Genomic DNA, 12,618 nt, shown 5'->3' with positions numbered 1-12,618 from the left:
TAGAGTAGAAGTTGCAATGCTGAAAATATCTTGGTAGAGTAGCTTAAACCACACAGACATACATGTAATATTACTGAGAAAAGAAAGATGAGGTCGTCTATTGTCATAAAGCTTTTGAGAAATCGTAGGGAGCAGTTCTACTCTGTTCCGTAAGGTCACAAATAACCCAGCAAAGGGTTATTTGATTATAGGGAAGTTACAAGGTTGTTTAATTCCAACCTGATTATTACAGCAGGCAGTCCTGTTTTGACTGATAGAGATTAGATTTTAATTGATATAGAATCTTATAAATCTGTTTCTGATATATGACCTTATAAATCTGTTTCTCTTGTTATCCTTGTTTCAGAGAGGTCTGTCCCACTACCAATTATTAAAAAGAAAAAGGTGACTTCAACAACAGATATTAAAAAATCCTCAAAATTTAACACCCAATAACAACACAAACCAAAAGCAGAAGCAAATCTTCTTAAATTGACAGACGACATAAGGCAGAAAGCTACAGCAAGCTTCATATCTAACACGGAAAGGCTCACTGGAAGCATTCCCAGACAGGAGAAAGATAAAAATGACCATTATCATCACTGCCATTCAACGGCAGAGGCAAGGCAATCACAAAGACAACAAGACAGGGGAGAGAGCCTCTAGAGAAGCCCGGTCAATTACATCTTCTGGTCAAAGTAGGCAAGTAAGCAGACAACTTAATGCATCTCTTCCTGCTACAAATACACACTAAGAGATAAAACCTAAAAATTAAAAACTAAAGAAAGAAGAAGGCTCAAAAGCAAGATCAATCTCCCTTTGGGTCAGAAACAAGCCTGTCAACAAATGCAGCAATTGGAATAGGAATTCATTCCAGATGAAATTTAATTTACAGAATAAGGATTATGCTACAAGTGCATTTAGGATGCTTGCATATGAATTTAATAAATCATTGGGGATGCAAAATGGTACAGTTACTTTAGAAGACAACCGGCAGTTTCTTACCAACTTCAACATGGTCTTACTACATGACTCAGCAATCAGGTCACTTGGGATTTACCCAATTGAGTTTACAACTTCTGTCCATGCAAAAAACCGGAACGTGGATGTACACCAGTTGTATTCATAACTATCTCAAACTGGAAGTAATCAAGACATCCTTCAACAGATGAGTAAACAAACTGTGGTCTATCCAAACAGTTCAGTCATGAGAAGGCATGAGCAATTAACGCACGAAAAGACGCGGAGAATCTTAAATGCATATTGCTTAATAAAGGCCAGTTGGAATAAGGCTACAAACAACATGATTTTAACCATATGACATCTGGAAAAGGCAAGTTTATAGACAGGAAAGTGTTGAGTGGTTTCTAGAGTCCAGGGGAAGCAGAGAGTACGGGTACGCAGGTGGAATGCAGGGCAGTGAGACTGTTCTCTGTACCACACTGTCATAGCGGACACATACATGATGCATCTGTCAGAATTCACGGGGCTGTACAACCCAAGCAGTGAACCCTTAAGTAAACTATGGGCTTGAGTCAGTGACACTGTCTCAACACTGACCCATCAGCTGGAAGTAATGTAGCCCAGGTGTGCAGGGAAAATAGCAGGAGGAATGGTGTAAAGAGAGGAAGCATACGGGAACACTGTATTCTCTGCACATTTTTCCTATAAACCTAACATTGTTCTGTCAATAGTCTATTTTTTATTGCAAACACCCAAAAAAGCACAAAACAAGACTTGACTCAAAAAAAAAAAAGCTGAAATAAAGCAAGCCCCACAAGCAGAAGTAGAAAAAAAAAAACTGTGAGAAATGAACACCTCATTCCTTACAGTCAAAACTCAATAAGGTTTCACCTTATCCCCATTAGAAAGACAAGGATCTCACAACCTTCCTCTAGTTCTTAAACGCTTCCTCCCCACAACTATCATGATCCCAATTCTACCTTGCAAACCTAGTTAGACCAGAGGATCACAGCGGTACAGATGGGATCTGGAAACACAGGGAATCTAGGACAGATGAACCCCTCAGGAGCAGCGGTGAGAGTGGCGATACCGGGAGGAAAGGGTGGGTAGAAAGAGGGAACCGATCACAAGGATCTACATATAACCTCCTCTCTGGGGGATGGGCAACAGAAAGGTGGGTGAAGGGAGACACCGGGCAGTGTAAGATAAGATTAAATAATAATTTATAAATTATTAAGGGTTCATGAGGGAGGGGGGAGTGGGGAGGGAGGGTGAGAGGAAAAAGGAAAATGAGGAGGTGATTCCAGGAACCCAAGCGGAAAGCGAATTTTGAGAACGATGAGGGCAACGAATGTGTAAGTGTGCTTTACACAACTGATGTATGTATGGATTATAAGAGTTGGATGAGCCCCAATAAAATGATTTTTTTAAAAGAAAAAAATGTATAGTTTCTATTGTATATAAACCTTTCTTATTCACGAGTCTCCATGAATTTGTTTCTCTAGTCTCCCCGGACTAACACAGAGACTATGCGGACTGGTCAGATGATAATTAGCAGCACCCCTGGACTATGGCCCTTAGTTAGCCTCCGGGTCTGGAATGGAACTCACTCCCACATTAGAATAATCAACAATTTAAGAACCAAGGGATGGCATTTGTCCCCGAATGAAATTCAGAGGGTTAGGACAGGAGGGAGAATGGAAACAGGAAACAAATGAAGGAAGTGAGATAAATGATGTTGCACTGAAGGGATTGCAAAGGATGAGTTGAAGCAGATGTGTATGAGTAATCGCATGCAAAACTGAGGATCTGCTCTGGAAACGCTCAATCTAATTCACAGTTAAACGTGTTTAGAAAAAGAAAGAACAAAAGGATGGAAGAAATGATGAAGAAGCAATGTTGTTAGGAGGTGATAAATGTAAATGTTCTGGAATTAAAGACATGAATTCTTACATCTAAAGACAGACTGTCAAGAAAAATAAATATAATGGAGCTAAAGAGAGATACTACACAATTATGCAGGAATCTACTGGAAAGAAGCTCAGGTAAGTAAAAAATATTGGTACCGGAGTTCCGGGTCACACAGCCACAGATTTATTCCTAACAAAAACATTTACACGCGTCTCTGTGATAGGTGAATGGCTGCAGACGTTGTTTTCTCAGTAATACATCTGCCTTCGTGTACTTAGGGCATCTTCACTCCAAAAACTAAAGGTCAAATTCACGCAGGGGCTTCTGCGGGAATGTGCAGGGCCAGCCCAGAAGGTTATAATAACTATTTAGGGGAGTCCCAAGGAGTAATCTGGATAGGTTTTCTAGAAGGGTATAGGATGATCACAGGGGCTTATTAGGATGAAAGTTTTAAGAACCATGGACATTGTTTGGGTGAGAGAATGAGCAGGAGGTTCACACAAGGAATGTTCTCTCATAACAATGCACCTGCTTCAAGGGCACCAAAGACTGCCCCTTTAGACTTCCTTTGGTTCCCAAAACCCAAAGCATGTTGAAAAGGAACATGGGTGGAGTCCTTCATGGATGCCAAAACTGTTTGTTTGTTTGTTTGTTTGTTTGTTTACCTGCTATTTTGGCATCGTGTCAACTGAAAAGCACAGAATTCTTCAGGACAGGGTTAGAGAGACAGAAACGCTGCCCTCAGAAGTACATAGACATAGATGACAGATATATCCATAAGCAATGGCCTCACGCTTTTATATTTCTGCTTCATAAAGGGTTCTGAGATTTTGATCGCAACACTTTTTGACTTACTCTCCTATGACGAACACAAATAAGATGAACCTAGCAACCTAACTAGAAATATACAAAGTCAAAGCTAAGAGAAATTAATACAGCTCCACCCACAGAGTCATTTTGACATAGCTATATAGGAAATGGATACATTTAAAAGGTAAAACATTAGTTGTGGCATTAAAAATATATATGTAAGAACTAATAGGGTCTACCAAACAGAATAATATGAGACTCTGCATCCAACAAATACACAAAATCCAAACCAAACTCACTGCCGCTGCCATCCAGCCCATGCTGACTCACAGCGACCTCTACAGGACAGGTAGACAAAGAAACTGAACTCAACACCGCAGTGTGGCTGGTGCTGATCTTACCGATCAGACAGCAGCCCCACAGTAACCACTACACCGCCAGAGCTTTCTCAGACAATGTTTATTCTTTCTAAATACATGTGAAGGGTTTATAAAAACTGACTCCGTAGTAAGTCACAAAGGAAGTCTCTCTACATTAAAGGACTCATCATCTCTAAGGAGACCGCTTCCTCTACCACAATATAATTTTTTTAATCAGCAATTTTAAAGTATTATAATTTTAAAAAGAAAAATTGTTTGGAAATCAAAGGATCTAGATAACTCATGGGCTAAAGAGGAAATCAAAAAAGTCATGAACAAATATTTGAAATCAAATAATTAAAGTATACTCTTAAAATTAAGGGGAAAATAAAAATAAATAAAATTAAGGGATATAGCAAAAAAAAGTAGTATTCAGAGGACCATGTGCATCCTAACATGTACCTGTTTAACCAGAAGAAGATTTTTTTCTTTTTTTTTTTTTCTTCTTTTACATTTTATTAGGGACTCAAACAACTCTTACCACAATCCATACATATACATACATCAATTGTATAAAGCACATCCATACATTCCCTGCCCCAATCATTCTCAAGGCATTTGCTCTCCACTTAAGCCCCTTGCATCAGGTCCTCTTTTTTTTCCTCCCCTCCCTCCCCATTCCCCCCTCCCTCATATGCCCTTGGTAATTTATACATCGTTATTTTGTCATATCTTGCCCTATCCGGAGTCTCCCTTCCCCTCTTCTCTGCTGTCCCTCTCCCAGGGAAGAGGTCACATGTGGATCCTTGTAATCAGTTCCCCCTTTCCAACCCACTCACCCTCCACTCTCCCAGCATCGTCCCTCACACCCTTGGTCCTGAAGGTATCATCCACCCTGGATTCCCTGTACCTCCAACCCTCATATGTACCAGTGTACAGCCTCTGTCCTATCCAGCCCTGCAAGGTAGAATTCGGATCATGGTAGTTGGGGGGAGGAAGCATCCAGGATCTGGGGGAAAGCTGTGTTCTTCATCGATACTACCTCACACCCTAATTAACCCATCTCCTCTCCTAAACCCCTCTATGAGGGGATCTCCATTGGCCGACACTTGGGCCTTGGGTCTCCACTCTGCACTTCCCCCTTCATTTAATATGATATATATATACATATATACCCATACATATATAATGAACAGATTAACTACTTGACTACTTGGCCCTTCATAAGGAGAAAAACTATCCCCAAATTTCAGCAGCTTCCTGTAACAAAGGCTTACTTCTGACATTATATGTCAGCTGAAGCAGCTACAGGTCTCTCTGACTCTGCTCCACATGTCTTCACAGCAGACCAAGGATGAAGGAGCAACCCATATTTGGGAGGTGACATTCTTGTGACAGGGAAAGCACCAGCGAGCTGGCAGAAACATGCAATGGCTCTCAGAACTAGCATCTTTCACAGCCATTCAAATTCCATTGATCAAAGTAAGTCACATGATCAAACCTCACATCTAGGCCAAGAATTATATGCTTCCCTTCCCCATACGAGCAAATATTTGGGAACAGTCATCTACCACGATATCAATTTCTGTATCAGTCACCTTTCAATAAGTTAAAAGACAGTAATAATCTTGACATCTAGGTGTCTGAAACGAGGGCTCATTAGTTACATATTGGCAACAGGTCAGGTAGGCTGACTTCCATGTACTATCTCCATTCTAAAGCCTAAGCATGTTAGTACGGAAGAGGTATATTTCTTCTCCAGAAGTCGCTAGTAATCAGCTGACAAAGGATATGGATGCTCATCTGTCTTATGGGGAGGAAGGGCACAAACAGCTGAGAGCAAGATACAACGGACCTCTGATATTTGACCACGTTAAAAAAATGGCAAAGCCTACATCAAAGCTAAAAAAAGACAGAAAGAAAAAAGCAAAAAAGGTAACAGGAGAAATCGATTAAATATAAACAGATTCTTGAAATCAAAAACTGTTCGTGGACAGAAAAATCCAGTAAAAGGCAGAAACATCAAGAAGAAATGATCAAGCAAAAAGAAAAATAAAAGGTATCAATGAACATCAAGAGCGAAGGAAGAGAATTCTCTAGACAGCAAAGATGCTTTTAATCATAAAAAGAATACTAGGTAAATACATTTTAAATTTTAGTGTAGATCATTGTTTGAGAAAAAGAGAATTACTCGAATTGATGAAAGAAAACAATGTACCAAGGACTCAAGTACAAAGAAAAAGTTTTGAAAATGATGATAGCAACTATTTACAAATGTGTTTGATACAACTGATTATTATAAGAGTTGTAAGAGCCCCCAACAAAATGATTCATTTAAAAAAAATCAAAAACAATATAAGTAAACCAAAAAAGCATGAAAGAAACTAAACTTGTAACCAACACGCCCAACCACTGGAACATACCAGACTCAGAGAGTTGTATGACTTGGGATAGTCAATTCAGTAGATGAAAGCATACTCTTCAATAAAAAATGCTTAAAACCTAGTCACACACACACACACACACACACAGGCAAAATCCTACCTCTTTGTTATATGTCACAGGGAGGCAGACGGGATTTCTACTCACGTAAAGAGTTACAGTCTCGGAAACGCAGAGGCAGCTCTACCCTGTCCTGTAGGGTCACCATTAGTCAGAATTGAACCAATGGCATTGAGTTTGGTTTGGTTATATTTCACAAAGAAACAAATTCCACATGAAAAGTAAAACTTTTACTCATAGAAAACAGGAAGAAATAATCCATAACCTGGGATAGAGAAAATTTTCTTAAGCCATTCATAACAAAAACAATCCATTTAGGATTTTTTTCATAAATATGACATTAAAACTGAAAACGTATACACAACAAATGGCAGCTTCACCAAGGCGAAAGGACCAACTTCAGACTGGCAAGATGATGCATCTCCAAACCCCATATCCTTCCAATAACTATACCCAAAGTAGCTTCAACGTCCTTCGCCACATGAGAAAGACAAACTGTGATTTCAGTCTACAACTGAACACTAAATATTCTGCTGTTAAATAAGTTAAGTATCAACCTGGTTGATGTCCCATCAATTAAAATTTTCAATCTGCACTCCTCCAACCCAACAATTCCCTTCCTGCACTACAGCAATCTCTGAAACAGGAAAAGATGGGCAAAGACTATCGACAGGAGAATGACCAACCAACAAAACTACAACACTGGGTCAAAGAGAATGGGGGATTTTCATCCGAAAGGCATCCTGGTAATGTGATGGTTACTCATTGGGCTTCCATCTGCAAGGTCAGTAGTTCGAAACTACCAGCTGGAAGCAGTTACAGTCTCAGACACTCACAAGGGCAGTTCTACCCTGTCCTATACGATCACTATGGCTCTGCATCGACTTGGCAGTGAGTTTGGTCTTGGAGGCTCTGAGTGTTTTACAGGTGGATGTGCACGCATGAAGAATACTAGCGGTATTGTGCTTACAGCCCTCAATCGCTCACCGGACGCTCAGTGGTCTGCATCCTGTAGGCTCCAAAGGACAAACATGCACCAGTCCACTTCCCCAAAGGGTCACAGCGTGAAAATTGCTATGGAGCAGTCCTGCTCTGTCCGACTGAGTCACTCTGAGCCAGAACCGACTTGATGGCAGTGTGTTTGGGTGTGTATTCAGGAGCTACTAGAAGAGTTGTCAGGGGGGAGTGGAGGGAAGGGGGAAATGGGGAGCTGATGCCAGGGGCTTAAGTGGAGAGCAATGTTTTGAGAATGATGAGGGTAACGAATGCACAAATGTGCTTGACACAATGGATGGATGTATGGACTGTGGTGAGAGTTGTATGAGCCCCCAATAAAATTATTTTTTTTAAAAAAAAAGAGTTGTAACACTGGGCCACAACATGTACCACACAACTCTAGGAGCTGCTACTCTGCTAACAATAACCCACTACCACGGAGTCGATTCTCAATGAGTCTACAGGACAGAGTAGAACTGCTCCTGTTGGTTCGGAGACTGTCACGCCTTCCAGAACAAAAAGCCTTGTCTTTTCTCCCATGCAGTGGTTGGAGGGTCTGAGCATCTGACCTTGCAGCTAACACCCCAAGAATGACACCCCGTGCAGCTGGAAAGTACGCAATCTGTACAACCAGATGCCACAGCCCAAATGTTTGTGTAATTCCAAAAACCAAAGCCACTGCCACAGAGTCAAGTCCGACTCAGGGGCCCTAAAAGACAGCATAGAATTGCTCCATGGGGTTTCTGAGCATGTAAATCTTTATACTAGCAGACAATATCATGTTTCTTCCCACCTGGGTTCGAACTGCCGAACACGCAGTTAGCAGTTCAATGCTTAATCCATTTAAAACACTGTGCCAAAATGTAGAGTCAGACTGATTTTCTTGGATGGTGGAACTGTTACAGAGTGATCACATGACAGATAAATTTGTCAAAACTCATCCGGTTGTACCTGGGACATCTATGTGTTTTATCATACATAAACGCCACTAAAGTAGACTTACAAATAAATATAAATACAATGAATAAAATACCCTATCATTGAGGGAATCTGGAGCAGGGCACCCAAGAGTGTAGCACCGAGGCACCCCAAAACAAGAAGTAACAGTCACTCTGAAGTACAGCCCTAGAGCAAAAGAGAAATCAACTGACCTCTTCAAGATTCTCACTCACTCTGATTCACAGGCCCGAGCAGAACTGCCCCACAGAGCTTCCAAGGCTATCCTCTTGAGGGGCAGAGGAGCTAGTGAGTCCAAACCACTAGCATTTGGAGCAGCCAAGCACTGAACCAGTGTCATCAAGGTTCTCGGTGTCAAATTTGGATTCATGGTCATTGGTCCAAATCCATGGTCATTGGTAAGGTCATTGGTCCAAATCCATGCTCCACAGGATAAAGTTCAGGCTTCTGCCCCTGTAAAGATTTAGTCTTGAGAATCCTATACAAGACAGCTATGCGTCAAAATCAGCTCACAGACACTGGGTTTGAAGTTTTGTGGTTTATATTTTTCATATGAGGTGCCAAGGGATCATGTATGCAGTAGTTACATAATCTTGTGTCAACTTCGGGGTATTGAAGGTAAAGGGGTGGAGTCTAGCCTGTCAATCGAGTCACAGCATAACGATGCCTCCTTGTGGGCATGGCCTTCTCATGAGGATTCTGGAAACTTCCCCTCTCTCTCTGCCTTCATCTTCCTGTTGACAAAACGCACAGGGACTTGCTGAAACCTGAGAGGAGCCCCTCTCTCTGCTTCACCTTCCTGTTGACAAACCACGTAGAGACTTGCAAGAGCCTCGGAGATGCTTCCACCATCACTGGATCCATAGGACCTTGCGCCCACTAGCCTGTGATCTTCCTCAATTTGGCATTATTATATGTGCTGCCTGAGTCTGAAGTGGGATTTACAGACTAGTATCAGACTTATGGATTTGATCTGGATTGGGCTGGGGCATTTTCTTAAAATAAAATTACTCTTTAATATAAAGCTCTTCCTTATACATATCTGAGTGTCTCTGGATGTGTTACTCTAGCCAACCCAGACTAACACAGTGTATATTAAAGATATAAATTAAGCAAACCGTTGGCTGAAATTCAATTGGTTCTAAGGCAAATGTCCTAACCATCAGTCGAAAGTTTGAGCATAGTGGACACTGAAACACCTTGTCAGGACTACCTGGACGGCACAACCCTCTTCAAAGGCAACTCCACTGTGTACGACGAAAACTCTCAGAGAACTCATAAAAGGTCAAGTTTTGATTTGGCAGACAAAGTAACCCAACAGGCACAGCAGCCCAGGGAACTGAAACAGCAGTCTTGAGCTCAAGAGTCCAAACAAAACCCTAACCAAAGCAAAAGACAACTGGAATTCCAAGCTTAAAAGAAAGCAAAGGCATGAGCATTTTCTTACAGATCTAAGATCCAAAGACCACATAGAAAAGAAAGCATGTTCTGGAAACAAAAGCACCTGCATTCCTCACTTGACAGAAAGAGCCCATGAGAAAACCAGAAAAAAAAAAAACCAACTTTTTTTTCCCCCCTAAACTCATGCTATCAAACCGATGTCAACTCAGAAAGATCTCAGAATTGCCATAATGGGTTTCCAAGACTTGTTTATGGTGGTTTCAAACTGCTGACCTTGTGGACTGCAGCCCAAGTCATCACCACTGGGATCCTGGGACAAGAATGGAAATAGGCTCCCCTCAAGTAACTGCACGAGGAGCAGACTCCTCACAGGCAGTAGGCAGTAAGCTGCGGCCTGGCCACAAGAAAGCATGCTTCCACCACTGCTTTAACACGTCCAAGTCTAAGAGCCTGTACCTCATTTGGCAAAAAAAAAAAAATCGTACCGTATAAACTCGAGTATAAACTGACCCGAATATCAGCCAAGGCATCTAATTTTACCACAAAAACTTCATTTAATAATGTGCTGAAAAACTCGGCTATACACGAGTATATACGGGTAACCTGAGGAACCACAGGGAACGTGAGGAACTAAGGGGAAGGTGAGTGAGGCTGTTCAGAGTAAATGTACCAAAATCCTTCATTCATTTATTTATTCATTGCACAACTCTTGTGCACCAGGCACTGCTCAGGGTCAGTTACCATGCTCTTGCCATACTGATTTCTCCCCTTGGTGCCTTCAAATGCGATACAAAAAGAGCTTGCAAAACTCCCCCAAATTCCTCCCCTAAACTTCGCTGGACCTTCTCTAGCCCCCAAACCTAGCAAACTTACGCTTCGAATTTCCCCATACCGCGACGAAATCAAAGTGATCTAAGGTGAGCAGGTACGAGACATAAATGGCCATGCTACTTAATCTTTATACAGATGCCCCCCAGTCAAAGTGTCAGCGCCTAAGATAACAAATCAGGGTCTTGTTTAATTGATGCCCCTCTGCTGACCACGGTTTTCCACCCATGCTGGCTAACCAATACACGTTTGCTAAGAAGGCTGGAAGGTTTTCGGAATCCCAAGGCCTGGCCCAGCCATTGAAGAGCAGGCACCGGTGAGCTGCATCTCGGGGCGCTTTCCCTTCCAGGGCGACCTCGCTGGGCAGGTTCACTCTCAGGCACCTCGGGAGAGGGTGTTTTGGGGTGATCTGGAATAAAACTCCCTTCCCTCTGCCAGGGCCTGTCTGCCTTACCTGCCCTCTGCCAGGACCTGCCTCGTTCGTCCCTTCAGCACCTCACGCGGAGCCTCCACCTGGCGAGCTCAGGCTAAGGCTCCATCAGCCAGGCGCCGCAGCCCCAGCTCCGAGCCGGGTGCCCAGCGCGCTCGGGACCCCGGGGACCCCACCCCCGCCCTGGGGCTCCGCGTGCGGCGGCGCTGGCCCCGGGCCCCCCGGCATCCCCCGCCCTCGCCCTCCAGGGCCGGCCGCCACGCGCCGTCCGTCTCCCCTCGCAGCGGCCCCGGATCCCGCGCGCCACCTCCGCCTCTCCCGGCCCTGCGCCTCCCGGGCTCCGGGGCTCCGGCCACCGCGCGGCTCCCTCCCCGCTGCTCGCGAGCGCGAGGCTCGAGCAGCCTCTTCCCTCTCCGGCGGGCTCCGGCCGCCGCCGCGCACTCCCCGCCTTACTCACTTCCCGGCCGGAGACGGAGACGGAGGCGTCGGGACCGGGTCTGGCGGCCGCAGGCTCCTCCGCCCCCTCCCGGCCCGGCCCCCGCGGCTGAGGCGCCGGCACCCGCTCAGGCCCCGGAGCCGCCCCCGCGGCGAACGTTCTCAGGCGCCCGGCGCGCGCCGCTTCCCCGCCCGGCACGCGCAGCGAGCCCGCCCCCGGCGCGAGGGCGCGAGGGTGCGAGGGCGCGAGGGCAGAGGGGCGGGCGCGCGCCGCCAGCGGGAGCGCGCGGCCTGGGGGCGGGGCTTCCGCCGCGGCGGGGAGGGGGCGGGGAAGCGGGCAGGATTCCCCCTCGGGCCCCGCCCCCCGCTGGCTGGTCGGGCCGGCCCCCCAGCTGGCCAGTTGGGAGCCCCGCCCGACCAGGGGAAACTTGGGCTCCGCAGGGTTTCCGCGCCAAGCTAGCGGTGGGCGGTGGAGATGCGCTTCAAGCCCACAGGTATTTGCCGGGCTGCACGGATGCTTGACCTGATGTGACTACTAGGTAAAAAATGCAAAGAACCACCCCGTGACTCATCCATCGGCGCCTGGAGGAAGAGATCCTGCCCTGAGTGGTTTTCCAAATTAATTCAAGTCAGCTAGCGTTCACTGGGCACCGACGGACTCTGCCTAGCGCTGTACCAGGTGCCCTGTGACACAGTCACGGTGCCTGGTCTCGAGGAACGCATAATTTAGTAAGAAAGCAGCCAGGCAAACAACCGGGTCCGGTGACCCAGGCAAAGGCAAACCACAAGGAGATGCTGCTGGCAGGCACTGCGGGGAAGAGATGGCTTCTGCTAGGTGGGGAAGAGGGGTACCTGAAAGAGGTGGCATGTGTGTGCTCAGTCTTCAAGGAAGAAAAGCGAGCCTAGGTGGAAGGAAGGAGGACATCAAAGCCGGGAGAACAAGTGACCAATGTTCACCAACTCTGCACTTGCTCTTTTCGTTTTGTTTCAAGAGTATCCTTATTGACACAATCCTTTCCAACTGGTGCAATCCAGAGAAAATGGTGC

The 12,618-nt window shown here is 45.1% G+C and overlaps 1 protein-coding gene across 7 annotated transcripts in view; it reads right to left on the bottom strand.

Moving 5' to 3' along the window:
* DTNB (dystrobrevin beta) overlaps positions 1-11,776 on the bottom strand; it is a 313,250-nt gene extending 301,474 nt beyond the window's left edge. For 5 of the 7 annotated variants that reach the window (XM_075557010.1, XM_075557012.1, XM_075557015.1 and 2 more), the window contains exon 1: positions 11,594-11,776. The gene's annotated coding sequence lies outside the window, so the exon portion shown is untranslated. Of the gene's footprint in view, positions 1-8,671; positions 8,909-11,593 lie in introns of those variants that run through there. The other 2 variants (XM_075557014.1, XM_075557011.1) reach the window with 2 other exon arrangements.
* Positions 11,777-12,618: the final 842 nt, after the last annotated feature.

The sequence above is a fragment of the Tenrec ecaudatus genome, chromosome 8 (assembly GCF_050624435.1).
Source record: "Tenrec ecaudatus isolate mTenEca1 chromosome 8, mTenEca1.hap1, whole genome shotgun sequence".
Taxonomy (NCBI): domain Eukaryota; kingdom Metazoa; phylum Chordata; class Mammalia; order Afrosoricida; family Tenrecidae; genus Tenrec; species Tenrec ecaudatus.
The sequence above is the reverse complement of the archived record's forward strand: the minus strand, read 5'-3'. Positions and strand labels throughout refer to the sequence as shown.